Below are 12,095 nucleotides of genomic sequence, written 5' to 3' on the forward strand. Positions count from 1 at the left end.
TGTATATATAGTATATATTAATAGCCTATATATGGTATATATGTATAGTCATATATACCCATATATGTATATATATTTCTTAACTGCACGTATATATCCAAGTATATATGGTATATATAGTATATAGGTATATATAAAGTGGAACTATATACATTGTTATATATATATACCAGCATCATAGTATCATATATATATATATAATCCATATGTATATAAATATATATTGTTTCTATATTTTATATAATTGGGGCAATATGTATATATATTTGATATATCAAGATATATGTATATATAGTATATATATGACCTATATTAAGTATATTGGAATATATAACAATATATATACTAAATATAGGAAGTATATATACTCATATTTATAATATAGTATATAAAAAAATAAAATATATAAAAGTTATATATATAACAGTATATAGAGTTATGTATATATATGTATATATGTATATAAGTATATACCCTATATATAGCTCATATATATAGTATATAAGACATATATATAGTATATATCTCCAAGACATATATATGGTATAGGGGTAATTATATAGACCTATATGTCCTTAAGTTATACATATATAGAAGAGTATTATATATTGTTAAGGCATCAGCATAATTAGGATTAGGAACATTTAAACTTTAATTACCATTGCTGTCAAGCAGACAAATATTACTATAATATATATATATAGCACCTGACAAAAAAAAAGGAATATTTTTCGCTACCAATCATATTGATCTTATTGCACTAGCTAGCTAGGTACGATGTTTGTTGTTTATTTGCCATAGACTATAATTTGACATTATATATGTACTTGTCCAAAAGAACATGCATCTCCATCCCTAGAATGCTTTTCCATAAAGATAGGAAAAGCAAGCCTTGGAAATAAAAAGTTCATTCTACTAGCGCAGACTTATGATCTCTAATTGAAGTCTTCAGGGGATGGCAAAAATTTCTGTGGGTATAGACGTTACAAGTTTACAACCTTTCGAACTCTAATCATATACAAATCACAATCTTTATCATAGCATTGTACACAATTACATCGGTATTATGAAGTTACCTTTATGTGTGTTGAGAGCTGGCGGCTGGCAGGCTAGGACATGGGTGATTATACATTTAATTTCATCAACCTGGTGAGGTTACGGATATCAACTTGCCATAGTATTAGCTAATGAACAAGAATATTATCATAGTACCCTCATTTAACTAATATACTTTTTGACTATACTCTAACCAATTTATTGAGATTCCAAATTTTAGTTTAATATCCACGAATAGGATTTGATGCATTGCTTGTTATGCTGGTATATTGTGTACATGATTCTTGTAAATTTAAACTACTAATGGGATGAAAAAGTTAAAATAAAAAATACACAGGTTTTGACTAGAATACAATATGATCAGAAGGAAATTTTGTCTCCTGGAAATAGTAACCGAAAGCATAAAGAGATTTTCAGGATTAATGATCTGATGCAATATTTTAATCTTGTTGCCAAATACTTTCTTGTAGTGCCATGCCCAAATTAGAGTAAAATTCAAAACAAGTTTCATTAGCGCTGACTTTAGTTAGTGGTTGACTTTCAAGTTTCTTTCTGTCTAAGCAACTTTAATTTCATCTTTCCCCATCATACCATACGTAAGGTTGCCGTACATGTCTTCATTCTTCATATCCGAGTGGCCGACTTAGAGTACAAATTTTTTCAGAGGCTGTTTGGTCATGTAATTTGGACTTCAAATATGAAGTTTTGATTTGAAATTTGTGTTTGTTAATGATATCTGAATAAAACTTTAAGTTCTATATAAAATAAATCTAAATTAACTTAGAATTTCAAAATTTTGATTTCAATTTTTTTAATTTTTTTTTTTTTCCCACCCATTTAGGTAGAATTTCAAGTGTTTCCAAGTTTGTGATTTCAATTTTTTTACCACCGAGCCAATTTCAATTTTTTTTAAATTTATATATATATATATATATATATATATATATTTTTTTTTTTTAAAAAGACCCATAATTTTAAATTTTACAAAAAAAGACTCATGTTTGACACGAAGAGATTCCTCGTACCATGTAAGAGGATTATGTTAAAGAATAGCTTGCTAGTAATACTGTTGATTTCATTGGACCAACGAATCTTTAAAATAATGTGTATTTGAGAATTGGGTCATTCGCAAGAATGCCCCTATTTTGAGATGGTCTTTAATTTTTGCCCCTCGGATCTGTAGTATTAATCTTTGCCCTTTAGCGCTATTCGCGCGGCATAAGTGTATATCTCGCGGGACATAAGTTTATATTTTCGTCTCGTAATATCACACTAGTTATGCCGGACACAGCAAAACTTTCAAAACTCAACATAAAAATGACCAAAAAAAGCATCAAACTCCATAAAAAGAGAGGCAAGTTATTCAACTAAAAAAGGATAAAGAACATATGCCTCAAAAAGCATAACTCTAGTTTCTGAATACTACAATACATTTATGTTGCATAACTTAACTCCTGCAAAACTTATGCCGAGCGAAGTAAAGTTCAATTTTCAAAGATAAACGTTAGAGAACTTTTGCCAAGCGGAGTAGGTCTGGGTATTTTCATTAAATGAAGTGGGGGAAAAATTAAAGACCACAGGTACAAAGGACAAAAATTAAAGACAAGTGCATTTGAAGGACAATCCGTGCAAAACTTCTTAAAAATTTGTAATCACAGACATTTACTTATAAAAGGAACATGGAGATATGCGATTTATTAATGCGACACCTTAGGATACTCTGATACCTTATTTATAAACTATGGATTGCTTGTTTTGTAAAATTGTATAAGAGTTTTACAAATTGCGAGAGTTTTCATGTTTATTAAAAAATTACAACTTTTCAATTTCAAATTGCATGTCCAAACAAAATTTTAACTTCGAAACAACCTCGACCCAAATCAATTGTCACACCCTAGCAATGGTAGGGCATGACGGGCACCCGACTCTCATCAGAGTCGAGCGAACCCTTAGACATTCGCTCTATCAAAACCTGCCATTTCAAAAACTTTTAAAACATAAAGCTTTTCCAAATAGAAATCATTATCTTTGTAACGATTATGAAAACTTTCAATCAAATAAGTACTTTAAACCAATTGAAATCATCTAAAATACATACTCTTTTAAAATCCACAAATGACTCAATCGACATCCGTCGACATCTCGACAAACATACCACAAAATACCGTCTCGTTAAGTCTCTAAGAAGTAAACCGAACATTATGAGTCGATAGGACCCGACATACCCATAATCATACATATCTATACATGACTCAAGAGCCTCTAGAATGAGATGGAACTTGCCAATCTCACCGACGTCCAAGCATCCTAGCTATACACTTAACCCGCCAAACAATGCGTGGTGCCGGGCATGAACGCAAAGCGTCCCGAGCAAAAGGACGTCGCATGGACAATGTGCGAGTATGTAAGGTGGTAACAAGTCATAATCATAATTTGACTTAGGAGAAAAAAAAATCACAATCTAACTCGATACCTGCAGCTTTCGCCGGAAGAAACATAAATGTGTACACGAAGTCTCAAAACAATATTTAAGTAAATAATGCAATCCAACACACATACTGCTTCCGACATGTTAATAGAATAGTCTTTCGGCTAGTATCACAATAGTCCCTTCGGACGGCCGCTTCCGCATAATAATGATGGCCCTTCGTAAGCGACCGCTTCCGCTTAATATCACCTTCATATCAACACAAACTTAATCCACAAATATCAATTTCAATTCATATCATAAGTCAAGAATCAATTCATCACAATCCGGTTATTAGCCTTAGTCTTTCATGAAGTTATCAAATTTTTATCTCACTAGACTTAGGAGGACATATTTCCTGTGTTTGAGGGTAGAATTGTTATGAAATTCTTACTACTTATATTCTACTCAATTTCATCTTATTGCCCTACCCAAAGAATAAATTATCATATCAATACAAAGGGATGATACTATGGAATGTAAACATAAATCGTAAATAAAATGAAGTAGTAAAATCTCGCACCCCCTTCGGAGTGGTTTTGAAAATCAAACTTTATGTTTCCTTTAGTATAAAACTCATTTCCTCGAAATCATTAGTAAAACCATATACACAACTCAACTTGGCACCTTATGGGTGTTCCCTTCGGAACAATAGAGTAAAATATCAATAAGCCATCACAAGAAACATTTAGACCTTACTGCGTCTAAGAATGGAATCATATGGAGTACATATTAAACGAATAACAACAAGAATCATGCCAAAGGAAGAAAGGTTTGCCTTACATATCTTGTCGCTTACGTGATTAGCTTAACTTATGCTTCCAAACACTAGCCAATCTACAATCAAGGTAAATAAAATCGTAGACAACTTGAAAAAGGTTCATATACTTCTCTAAGCTCGTAATTAACTTCCATAAATTCAAGTAAAGATTTTCCCCGTAATCTTCGCTTCTCTCTAATTCCAATTCAATGTAACAACATAATCAAGCAACCAACAACAACAACAACCATCTCATATAAAGCCTCTTTAAACTCAAAGCATCAACTCCCAAAGATATACACCAAAACAACCCAGTATACGCTTTGTATACGATATCTTCATACACTTTATTCTCCCAAATTCAAGAACAACAACTTATCAACAACATCAACAATCATTTTATATCAATATCCAACTAATTATATCCATTTAATCATACCAAAACATCCCCCAAGTTATTTGATATCCAAAAATAATAACCGAACTTTCAACGTCATTTTCTCTATTCTAACCCGTCAAATCTATCAATGATCATGGTAAGAACATCATTAACATCTTAAACATACCTTATATGAGCAGAGACCACCAAACCAATATCCCCCAAGTTCAACTTTTAGCTTAAAACGACGGCAACGACTTGTACTACACTTTACTCTTCACGAGCCTCGAAATTCGGGACCTCGAACTTGATCAAAACTTGGTTTCTCTCTCTAAGGGCTCTCTTCCCTCTCTCTAAAATGTTCAGGTCTTTTTGGGGTTAAATGTGAAGAGATTGCCCGAATTTGGCCCTTATATAGGGGTCTTGGGTCGGTTCCCACCGACCTTGAGTCGGGTTGGGCCGAGCCCACTGCCCAGCTTGACCTTTCTACCTTAAAACGTCTATAAATTTTTATCCCTATGTTGTGTGAAGGAACACAACCTATGGTTGGAAAGGTATTTCAATTATCTACAAATTTCATTTTCAGAGTTTTCCCAAATGCCCAAATAATGGTGGGGTTATGGCCTCCCAAAGTCAGATCACCCGAAAACGTAACTTAAAAACATATATTTGGAGGGCTTACACTTGGATTTGGCTCAAGGGTCCTTCTTGAGTTGTGTTTAACTTCACATATATTGTCCATATAACTTGTCATATATCCTTTATAAAAACCTCATCATGTGGGTCCCACCTCAGCTTACGGTTACGAGGGCTATATATCTTTTAACGTATCATTCCAATCATATTGTATGAATTCCAAATATCATACTCATGCCATCTTCATGCTAATATAGTAGAATTTCATCCTTTTTACTTGTAATATTTGCTCCTCCTTGAGGCCACATTAAGCCGTCTGCAACCTTAGTAACGCGAAATTTTCTAGGGTGAACATCAATAATTGCAATCATAATTTTAATTTCATATCAAAATTCCTATTTAGTTTATTTTAATATTTGACTTTTTCGTGACTGCATCATATTCTGTGTTTTGTCATATAATGTTTAAGTAATGCATTATGGTATAGTAAGACCATTAATGCCAAATGGCTGGATTGAGCTGAATTTGCGGGGGTCAAAATAGGTTGAGTTAATAAAAGTGGGTCATTGACCCACCTAAAAATTATTGGGTATTTCGGAAGAATGCCCTTCAAATACGCTGGTCTTTAAGTTTTGCCCCTCAAAACTGAGGTCTTTAATTATTCCCCTTCGGCGATTCAGAGCCCATGGTTCCAGAGGGTCTCCCACTTGCTGCTGCCCTTTGATTCATATTCTTCCTTCGTGAAATCCAGCAGCATCCTTGTTGAATAATGCTGCTATTTTTGGACCAAAGCCTCCATGTAGACAAAAGGTTGTTACTTAAATGCAGGAATTTAATGGAGAATTCGAGGTTTGGGTACTGATTCAGGAGTTTAGAACTCAAGAATGGTAGTTACTAGAATAGAAAAGAAGACATGATAGAGAAGAGAGTAAAGATTGCAGAAGAATTGTTATGTTGTATATCGATGATCCTTTATCTGTCCAATACAATGATTTATAGCTAATGCATACAAAGGAAATATCTTCAACTAACAAATGGAAGTGACAGCTAATTGACAGTTAATGCTAACCGACTGCATCAAGGCCTCTAACTAACTCTGCTGACCTGGATATTAACTAACTAACTTTTGAATTGCTACTAACTAACTTTTGACTTACAATTCTTGACTATAATTCTAGTAACAATACTCCCATCCCAAAAGAGATCCTTGACCTCGAGGATCAAACTGGGGGAACCTAGTCTTTAAAGCATTGTAAAACTCCCAATTATCTTCATCTGTAGATAATCCCTTCCACTACACCAAAACTTGAGCAACAGCTTTGTTGCCCTTTTTTACCATTCTTCTTTGTAGTATAGCTTCAGGACTAGGGAAATGTGGATGAGTAGTGTCACCTATAGGAGGGTAAGTGAAGTGAGAAGGCACCTCATGACACTTTTTGAGTAATGACATATGTACAGTAGGGTGTATTTTGACAGTCTCAGGGAATAGAAGATTATAGGCTACAGGACCCACGCTCTTAAGAATTTGGAAAGGACCATAGTACTTGGTTGAGAGTTTGTGGAGGGATTGATTAGAAATAGTTTTTTGTCTATATGGTTAGATCCTAAAATACACCCAATCACTAACCTCAAACTGTCTATCACTTCTATGGTTATCAGCCTGTTACCTCATCTTCAACTGAGCTCCGAATAAATGATGTTTGAGCAGTTGCAACTTCGTTTCTTTGGTGATTAAGGTGTGATCAACTTCTGTAGAAGAAGATTCTCCTGGTAGATAAGGCAAATGCAAGGGTGGGGGGTCTACCATAAAGAGCTTCACAAGGTATGGTCTGTATTGCTGAATGGTGAGAAGTGTTGTACCAATACTCAGTGATAGACAAACAAAAGAACCAACCAGTGGCATCATCATTACAAAAACATCTAAGATAAGTTTCCAGGCATCTATTCAGTACCTTGATCTGCCCATTAGACTGGGGGTGATAAGCAGAAGAGGTGTCCAATTGAACTCCTTTAAGTATGAATAACCCTTGCCAAAAAATACTTAGAAACACAGCATCCGTGTCACTAGTTATAGCATCATGCAATCCATGTAATCTAACAATAACATCCATAAATTCCTTAGCTACAGATTGTGCAGTATAAGGGTGTTTCAAGGGAATGAAATGATCATACTTACTCAATCTATCAAAAACCACCAAAATCACCTCATATCCCTTGTACTTTGGCAATCCATTAATGAAATCCATACAAATGTGTGACCATACAACATTAGGAATTGGTAAAGCTTGCAGCAATCCAGAAGAAGCTGCCAAATCTGCCTTATTCTTTGACAGATGTCACATTTTTAAACAAACTCCTTGACATCAGACCTGATGCCCCTCCAATAGAATAGTGTCAATAGTCTCTTCAAGGTAGCTTCAATACTCGAGTGACCAGCATGAGGAGAAGAATGCCGTATGGACTACTTTCCTTTTCAATTGGTGCTGATGCCAAGTATATTGTTTATGGGAACTGGCATCAACTTGAAACTGCTGAATAAGAGACTTTAACTCAGCATCAAATTTCCACCCCTTATTTATACTCAATTGCGTAATCAAATGGCATCAGTTTGGTGAGCCAAGATAGTTGAGAGTTTCTATGCAACTTTTGCTTGATTAAGAACTTCAATGCCTTTTGATCAGTTCTGATGATGAACTTTTGACCAAGAAAATACTGGGGCCACTTAGTGACAGCTTGTACAATAGCTAGTAACTCTTTGTCATAAACAGACAATGCAACATGCCTTGGAGATAAGGCCTTACTAATGAAAGCAATAGGATGCCCCTCTTGCATTAAGACTGCACCAATCCCATTTCTCTTACAATAAACACCTTGTTTGCATAGAGCATCAACCTTCTCAAATGCACTAGTAGCAGCATCTGACCATTGGAACTTATCCTTCTTCAGCAAATTAGTCAAAGGTTTACTTATAATCCCAAATCCTTGGATGAATCTCCTATAGTAACCTGCTAAACCCAAAAATCCCCTTAGCTATTTAATGGTAGCAGGAACTGGCCATTTCCTGACTGCTTCAATCTTTTGAGGATCAGTGGAAACACCTTCTTGAGTAATAAAGTGGCCTAAGTATTCAATTCTTGGAACACAAAGAAACACTTACTTTCTTAGCAAAAAGTTGGTGCTTCTGCATCTCTTGAAACACGCATCTAAGATGGCCCAAATGATCGCTATATATCAATATGTCATCAAAGAAAACTAGTACAAACTTCCTAAAAAATTGATGAAAAAATAGTGTTCATGTCACGACCCAACCAATAACTGTCCTGGTGGGCACCCATACAACTTATCGACTACTACCTCGAATTATATCAAACGCATCAAGAATATCACAAAGCCGACAAGGCGGTGTTTCAAAGTTAGATAATAAAAATGAGTTTCTTTGTTTTTACTATCCAAAATCTATCGTAAAAAACCACCAAAATGGCCAATAACGGGATCGCCCAAACACATCGCATACAAACACATTAAGGTAGGCACAACCCACAACCGTGTCCAAATGTGTGACATAATCATATGACGGGAACTACGAACGAATATATACAAATGCATTAACGAATATATACTAAAAATATAAGCTCGGAATGAGAGGAGCACTCCAAATAACGAGAGGGGTGTCCTAGGCAGGTGGGTCACCAACCGTAACGTCCGTATTCGCGGCATGAAACGCGCCCCCCGAAAATGCCGCACGAAATATGTCCGAGTATGCAAAGCGTAAAATGTAGTATACAAATCGATACAGATCCGAGTTTGAAACGTAAAGTAAACATTTCCAAAATATCAAAATGTTACTTCAAAATATAAATCATGCATAGAGCACGGAAATATGGTCGCCTCGCCGTCGATGGCGCCATAACTAACAAGGAAGATCTCCGTCACATCATACAGCATATCACCATACACAAGATCACACCAAATATAAGTGGAACCCGGCCCTCGAGGAGAGCGCGGTGAACCATAAACACAAGATAACACCGGAATGTATCATAATGCGCACGACAACGAACCGGCTCCGGGAACCGGCGAACGATATCATAGTGGGCACGAGCTTTTATAGTGAGGAATCATATGCATAAAATCGTTATCATAAATCCAAGAGATAAATAAAATAGTCATATTCGAAATTGGAATAATAATTATTACTTTTTGTTTCAAAGTTATTGAATTCACATAAAAGGGTGTCGCGGGACCCACGGACGAGTATAGACCCGAACTGAGCCCGCCTATGAAAACATACCCATTATACATCAAGCAAACTCCTATAAAAATTATTGGAGCAATCCGAGCCTTTATGCAAAAGATATGGCATCCAAAAAAATTATGGAATTCTCTAAACGAACTTTTGTGCAACATTTGGAAAACGATTCTTTTCTTTTCGAAGACATAATGGTTCATATTCTTATCAAGTCATGCATAAGAGTGCCAAGAATTATATAAGGTTCATATCATGCTCGGATTTCGAATTTGGAATTAGAGCTCTAATCTGCCTATGTAAAACTAAAGCATGCCAAAAGGAAGGCTTGCTTTACATACCTCGTACGCACCCCAAGATAGCCAATCTAAAGTCAATCCCAATCTACGCCTCGAGCTCCCAAGGTCTACAAATACGCCAACGAATACCAAACATTAGCTAAGGGCACTTAAGCCATTCATTCCAACTATTCTTTAAATTCTACAGAAAATTCGGCAGCATTTCCGCTGTAAAGGCTATCCCGAGAATTTAACTCGCTCAAAATTAGCAACAACAACCATAATAACCAACCTAGCAACATCGATCATCAATTCGAAAAGGCAAAATAACAATAGTAACTCTCTTTTATATCATGGAGTACAACAACCACAACAACAAAGTGATTTAATACACTAATTCCTTATGTTTATCCAGCCCCTTTTTCAATGTTAGACCAGCCATCATGAACAGCCCATACTCCAGCAAATATACTACATAATCATAACTATAATCCCTGCATTTCGACTCAACAAGAGCAGCCACGAAAATTACAACAAACTTTCAAAATGTCACTACAAACAAATACGAAATTTATAACAAAGCATTAAAACAGCCACAAAATTCATCACAAAACAGCCACGAAATTCATTACAAAACAGCCACGAAATTCATTACAAAACAGCCCCCTAAGTACCCTCTTGTTGTTTTCCTCATTTTTAAGCCATGTTTTGTATCACAATCCACAATATAACGATAAAATTTTCATAGATATACGAATTACATCAAGCGTACAATAAGCCTTAGATCAGCCCACAAATTCCCAACACCAATCTTGAGTTATAAGTGCTCATTTCCAAACTAGAATTCATAACGACGATGATTAAAACATTAAGCGATATTCATTCGTTCATTGTCATATAATATGACCCATTTCGACCAACACTACACATATACATGAATGAATAATTATCAATCGTTCTTCACCTAACAATGATCATAATCAACTAACTAGGCATTAATTCATAAATTCAATCACAACACAACAACACCCATTTACACTATCAAGCTCCACATACACAACTCACTTCCAACATTTCATATTTCATGATTTCCATCCATATTAACATACTACAACATGAATAAAATGTTCACAACACAATAAACAAGATCATACTTACCTTTCTTCTTCAACTCCACAAAGGGTTAGGGTTTGCAATCTCTTGAATAAAGGACTTGAAACCCCAACAATGCTTCCAAGTTACTTAGGGACCTCAATATAGTGGGTTTACACCAAGGAATTATTTTTGGGAAGGCTAAAAATGGGGGTTGGTTTTCTTGGTTTCTAGCCGAGAAAGAGAGAAAGAGAGGTTGAAGAGTTCTTCAACTCTTGATATTTTTTTTCTAAGAGTGGAAGTAGGAAAATGAGAAAAGATGACTTGGTTTTCATCTTTTAAGTGTCCACAAATATCTCTTCTTTGACTTTGCCCACACAATGGCATTTTTGCACAACATTTCTAATTCCAATTTTTATGAATTGTGGTCCCAATTTTCATAAGTTGTTCAATGCCAACAATTTCATGCACAACTTATATCTCAAAATAAAATCAAAGGTCAAGAATCCCGACTTTGTAAAATTAGTTTTGTCCTTAACTTATCATAATTAATCCGAATTGTTCCAATGTTCAAAAATACGGGTTCTAACAGTTCATAAGACCTTGGAAAGTTGCAGGAGCATTTGAAAGGCCAAAAGGCATGACCAGGTATTGAAAATGTCCTTAATGTGTGCTAAAAGCTGTTTTGGGAACATCCTCTGTTGCCATTCTATGTTGATGATATCCTGACCTTAGATCAATCTTAGAAAATATTTTTGAACTACCCAATTCATCCAATAGGTCCTCTACAATGGGAATAGGAAATTTATTCTTCATAGTGAATTCGTTGAGGTCTCTGTAGTCAACACGCATTCTCCATGAACCATCTTTTTTCCCCAGTAACACCACAGGAGAAGCAAATGGGTCACAACTAGGTTGTATAACGCCTTGATCTAACATTTATTGCATTAACTCTTCAATGATATCCTTCTTAACAGAAGGGTACCTATATGGTCTCTTATTTACTGGTTCAGTACCATTTTTCAATACTATTCTATGGTCAAAAACACCTTTGGATGGAGGAAGTTGCTTAGGTTCCTGAAATAATAGTTTAAATTCAGATAATAGATCTAGTAATCTAGTATCAGTAGTTGGATTAGCCTTAGTTTCTATAGCATAACATTGCATACCACTACTCATGG

Source organism: Lycium ferocissimum, chromosome 5, assembly GCF_029784015.1.
Source record: "Lycium ferocissimum isolate CSIRO_LF1 chromosome 5, AGI_CSIRO_Lferr_CH_V1, whole genome shotgun sequence".
Lineage (NCBI taxonomy): Eukaryota > Viridiplantae > Streptophyta > Magnoliopsida > Solanales > Solanaceae > Lycium > Lycium ferocissimum.